The sequence below is a fragment of the Carcharodon carcharias genome, chromosome 22 (genome assembly GCF_017639515.1).
Source record: "Carcharodon carcharias isolate sCarCar2 chromosome 22, sCarCar2.pri, whole genome shotgun sequence".
Lineage (NCBI taxonomy): Eukaryota > Metazoa > Chordata > Chondrichthyes > Lamniformes > Lamnidae > Carcharodon > Carcharodon carcharias.
Genome location: NC_054488.1, coordinates 13051857 through 13057995, shown reverse-complemented (window position 1 = coordinate 13057995; position 6139 = coordinate 13051857).

The following is a 6139-nucleotide window of genomic DNA, read 5'->3' as shown; positions in this document are numbered from 1 at the left end:
CATAGACATGCATCTTTTCACAATTCAGAACACCCCATAGCACTTAGCAGTCAATATGTTGTAGCTGCTCGTGTAATATAGGAAATATGAGAGCCAATTTGCGCACAAGATCTCACACACAGCAATGTGATAATCACCTGATCATCTGTTTTAATGATATTGGCTGAGGGATAAATATAGTCCAGGATAGAGAGGATAAATTCCCTGCCCTTCTTCAAAACATTGCTATGGGATCTTTTATGTCCGCCTTTTTTTCCCCTTTATTCTTTGATGGGATGTGGCGTCACTGACAAGGCCAGCATTTGTTGCCCATCCCTAACTGCCCTCAAACTGAGTGGCTCTAGAGACCATTTCAGAGAGCAGTTAAGAGTCAACCACATTGCTGTGGGTCTGGAGTCACACGTAGGCCAGACTGGGTAAGGATGGCAGATTTCCTTCCCTAAAGGGCATTAATGAATCAGATGGGTTTTTACAACAATCGATGATAGTTGTCATGGTCACTATGACTGAGGCTAGTTTATATTCCAGGTTTATTAATTGAATTTAAATTCCACCAGCTACCATGGTGGGTTTTGAATCCAAGTCCCCAGATCATTAGCCTGGGCCTCTGGATTACTAGTCCTGTGGCATTACCACTACATCGCTATCTCCACCTGAGAGGGCAGGTGTGCTTTAATGTTTCTTCCAAAGGACTGCACCGCTGACTGTGCAGCACTCCCTCACTGTGCACTAGAGCGTCAGCCCTGCTCAAGGCTGAGGAGTTGGCTCAGGGTTGTGAACGCTGCCGCTGAGCCATGGCTGGCACATGAGCTGTGGTTGCACCCGAGAGGTTAGAGGTCAGCACTGACCAGACAAAATGGGTGGAAAAATTTGATTATCTCAGATTCATTCCAACACACCTCCAATTAATAAGCAAAACGGCCAGATTAACAGGAGGGCTGAAAGAAAGCTGTAAATGGTTCAGGGTGCTCAAAGAGGGAGAGAAAAATGGAGGTGCCGAACTTCTATCAAGTTTAGTTTATTGCAACTATCTACGCCTTTTTCCTCGCTTAACATTCCAAGTCAGAGCATCAGGCCTTATTGATTTGTGAAGACCACATTTTTGCTTTCTCCTACATCTGAGTGGATCAAGCGTAACCAGATCTGATTCTTGACCTGCTTGACGTTAGCTATCATCTTACAATCACTTGTTCCCATTACAAGGCTCCTTGGAGCCTGTACCAACGATCTGAGGTAACAGAAGCCTCCTGATGACAGGTCTTGCTCTGCTTGAAGAAAATACATACCAGTAGAAAGTAACAGATTAGGATCTTTTTTTTAATAAAGCAATTCCAGAATGTTATTTTGATTGTGCAGCAACTATAAAAATACTGGTAAAAGGGTGAATCTAATCCAATTAGTGAGTAAGAAATTTGTTTAAGGTCACATCAGCTCCTGGCACAGAGTAGCAGATGGCCTTTTGATCTCCTATTTCATTGCTCATATTCAGTTACAGGTTGCCCTTGTGAGATCCCATTGCACTATTTATGAGTATTAGTCACTGCAAAACACTGACTAGCATTTAAGTTGTGATAATCAGACTACAACTGGTTTTATTATTTCATTGCAGTTATCTTGTCCTCGTTTGCATTGAAAAAGTGCCACCATTTCAAATGCTATCAACATGCAGAGAGCTCAGTTCTGAAGGGCACAGAAGTGTGCGGCTGCCCCATATACACAGAAAAATCAGAATGTATTACCTTCTGGATTAATGCACTGCTTACATAAATATTCAGTAATAGTCCTTAGGTGTCTTTAAAGTTGGGAGTTCATTGAACTAAACTGTTTTTAATATAGGGACTCTCCCCACAAGTAAGGGCTTGTCCTGCAATTACTGGTTTGGTGACTAAGGTCAAAAAACAATGTGTCGAATTTCCATGGAGATCTCCTGACTTTTCGGGGGTTTCAGTTGGTTTTCCACCAAATTTATGGGTTGATTTGGAATGCCACCCCTCCCTCCCTCCCACCCACCTGTCAAGAAAATTCCAGTGGTGGATTTTACGGTGGGACAGATTACCTGCCCCTTGAGCAAAAAAGCCCGTCAGCATCCCGCCGACCAGAAACCCAGCTGCCTCGCAGCGAGAACATGCTGGGGGGTGGCCCTAGTAAGACCAGAGTGGGACTTCTACCCTCTCAGGGACAGAAGCCCCGCCCCAGAGCTGCTGGCCAATCTGATTGGCTGGCAACTCTATAGCCCCCACCAGCAACGGAAGAGAGTAGCGGCCACATCTAAGACTTGGCAAGCAGTCCCGAGGGGGAGGCCAAGATGTCTCCGGGGTGGAGGGTGGGGTGGGGGGGGTGGTGGCTTCAGGTTAGTCTGGGGATTTTGGGTGGGTATGATTGGGCGACCCCTGGGGTGGGGGGGGAGGTGGGTGAGGGGAGTGGAGGTTTGGGTTGGAAAGGCTGGGGTGGATCTTGGGGGGCACGGAAGACCCTCCTCGCACCCCCCCTCCCAAAGGAGGTACCCCCTCTGCCTGATCGCCAGCAGCCTTGGTGGAGAAAGCTGCCAGACGGTTCACTATGCCCCTGCCTTCCCCCAGTGGCAGTGGCAGTGAATTATCCACACAAGGGCCTCAGTAGGCATAAGGGCTGGCATCACAATATGGGCGATAGGTCCAGGGTGGGCAGGAAGGCTCCCGGCTGGCAACCTGCTTTTGTGTCCCGGCCTTCAAATACTCCGACGGGGGAGGCACAAAATTCACTTCCAGGTGCTTTTAAACAATTCATTCATGGGATGTGAGCAACGCTGGCTGGGCCAGCATTTATTGCTCATCCCCAATTGCCCTTGAGAAGGTGGTGGTGAGCTGCCTTCCTGAGCCAGTGCAGTCCCTGTGGTGTTTCCTGAAATCAGCGCCAATCGCAGTGTGCAACTTATTTTAGAAATGGGCTTCTCAAGGTCACACAGAGAGAGAGAGAGAGCTTGGTGCTTAAGGAGAAAGTGCAGGACAGCTTCCTTTGCCTTACTTGCACCCGGATTTTCACTCTCGGGTCAGGTGCACAGAGTTGGGTCGTTTCCCAGCTCCACGAATCCCATCCGGGAAAAAAAGTGGCCCGGAAGGTCTGATTTTCATTCCGGGGTTTGGGGGCGGTGGGGGGGCGGTGGTGTGGGGAGCTGGATTAGAAGTTGGGCCTGGAACTGCAATGAATGTGGAGACAGGCTGGGCGGAAGGCCTGCTTCTGAACACCAGTGCTTCAAGGGGAGAATTTTCCCCATGTCGGGCGGGCCATGTGGGAGCGGGCATGGACCCAAATGCCACCCGCGATCGGGTCTGCGCTGCCATTTTACGCGGGAGGGCCAATTAAGGCCCGTCCAGCGTATTCCTCAACTCCCGAGGATAGTGGGAGTGGGCGTGCGGCGGCGGGTGTACACAAACCACCGGGTCCAATGGCGACCCGGCAGCCTGTTTAAATGAAGGCCTGGCAGCCTTTGCAAGGCTGCTAATAGTGGCTAGGAGAAGACCACAGCAGAGGGACACTGTGCATCACGCAAGTCCTGAGGGTAGGCCATTGGGGCAGGCCAGGCCGGAGGGTAGGCCATTGGGGCAGGCCAGGCCGGAGGGTAGGCCATTGGGGCAGGCCAGGCCGGAGGGTAGGCCATTGGGGCAGGCCAGGCCGGAGGGTAGGCCATTGGGACAGGCCAGGCCGGAGGGTAGGCCATTGGGGCAGGCCAGGCCGGAGGGTAGGCCATTGGGGCAGGCCAGGCCGGAGGGTAGGCCATTGGGGCAGGCCAGGCCGGAGGGTAGGCCATTGGGGCAGGCCAGGCCGGAGGGTAGGCCATTGGGACAGGCCAGGCTGGAGGGTAGGCCATTGGGGCAGGCCATGCCGGAGGGTAGGCCATTGGGGCAGGCCATGCCGGAGGGTAGGCCAGCGGGGCAGTGTGCCTCTCGTTTCTCCGACAAGTGCCTAACTGCCCTCCTGGAGGAGGTGGCAGCACGACGGGAGGTCCTGATTCCGAAGGACAGAAGGTGGAGGCCTTCCCACCTGACCAAATATGCATGGGAGGAGGTGGCGGGGAGTGTGAGCTCCCACGATATGGTGCGGCACACGTGGGTCCTGTGCCGTATAAGATTCAATGACCTCCTGCACTCGAGAAGTGTGGGTACCATGTTGGCTGAGGTCACTTAATGCAGCCGTCCCCCTTTACCCCCAGCCCCCCAAACCCGCCACATACCACCCCCCACCGCCCCCACCACCACCCGCAATTCTGAGTACAGTAACATCATTGAATCCCTCACGGCATGGATCCCTCACTGGGTGGTCGAGCAGATATTACCCATGCCTAGTTCACCCTGAGAGGGTTGAGCTAGGATGGGTTCTGCACCTGCAGCATGTGTGACGCTGACACCCAGAGTATAGAATGGAGGTGAAAGTCAAGGATCTGCACCTAGGCAGAGTGCTGGAACTGGGAAGCATGTCAAAGCCAGCGTGCTAACATGCTGGGAGGGGAGCTTCCAGCTGGCGGGGCACCAATCCATCTGCTGATGTTTGCGCTCCACGTGCTTGTGCCTCCTTTCTTAGCAAAGTGGCACCACATGTGAAGGAGGCAGCATTTGGGCAAAGGGGGTGGTCAACCCTGGCTTATTTGGGTGAGTGTGCAGCAGCTGCAGGGTAACAAAGAACTGGAGTCCTGCAATGTCCCACTCTGGCTGGGTTGGCAGGGATGCGATGGGAATTCAGGTGCAGGCTGGACTAATCGAGGCTCCCCTCCTCTTTTCAGGAGTAGACTGGGCACAATTCCACAGAGTGGATGAGGACTGGTGGAGGCCAGGCCCAGTTGATGATCCTGACACTTATTGAGCAGCCGGCCATGGATCTGGAGAGACGCCATGCGCCCAGGTCCACTGGTGGCAGTGAGCCTGGGGTGCCACAGGGAGGTACGTTTGGCAAGCACTCAGGTCACCATGTGTGTCCCAAAAACCATGGCACTGCTGAATGCTCAGTGATTGAAGTTAGCAACATGGGTTGACCATTGATTATGGAAGGATGAGCGCACACTGATCTGGGGGCACGGCATGCACATTGACATTGTCTCCACATGAACTAATCAAATGTCCTTGTTCATCCTTTCAGTATCACTGGAGCAGGGCTGGGAGGAGGAGGCAGAGAGGCCAATTCTCACCCCTGAGTGCACAGAGGAAATCCACAGCGTCACACCATCTCTGCCAGGCAGGCACCAGCGCTTCAGTGGGAGTTAGATCATTGGCTAGTGTCCCGGGACACAGCAGTGAGGGCATTTCACACTCACTTGAGTGCGAGTGGAGACAGAGAGTGCCCAGGGCACCAGCAGATGGAGGACTGCTGGGGACCAGGCGCATGCTTAGTCAGTAGCAGATGATGTGCCTCTGGAGTTGTCCGTGAGGCAGCAAAAGCTGGAAGTCCAGCAGGATATGCAGGAGGATCTGGTGGAGATACATGAGGCTATGCCTGGCATGCTGCCCGTGTTTGAGGAGTCAACACGGAGCATCAGTGATGCAATGAGCCTCATAGCCGAGCGCCATGCTTCCTCCATGGAAACAGTGGGACTCTTGTGGAGAGGCTCCTCCAGGAGAATAACCAGGGCCTCCTGGGGTTGCGCTCGGACCTGCAAGCCCTCACAGTGGCATTGACCTCAGCTGGTCATTGCCCGTGTGGGAACTGTTTGGGCACCAAGTATCCCAGCTCAATGCCCATCCATCCATGGTGAACAGGGAGGTCCGAAGCGACATCACGTCGGCGCAGCAGCTGCCTGTCATCTCTGCGGGCTCCTCTCAGGGCACTCCGGATGAGGGCTGCAGTTCCTCTGCCCCTCTCCCAGTGACCACGAGGCTATGGCAACTGGGGAGATGCCAGCTGTGGAACCGGCCGCTCCCTCCCAGGCAGGGCTATCAAAGGCTCCACGGGCCAGAGGACGACAGCCAAGGTCATCGAGGCCAACATGCCAGCACAGTGAGCAGGCTGTCTCAAATGCCAGTGCCAGCGAGGGGACAGCACCTAGACGTAGCACCAGGAAGTGTAAATTTAAGGCACCTTAGGCACACCACAGGTTTCTCACTGGTGCTTTTATGTTGTCACATAGTAGTTTATTGAAGACTTGGTGTGATGTCCAACATCTTTTGTTTTG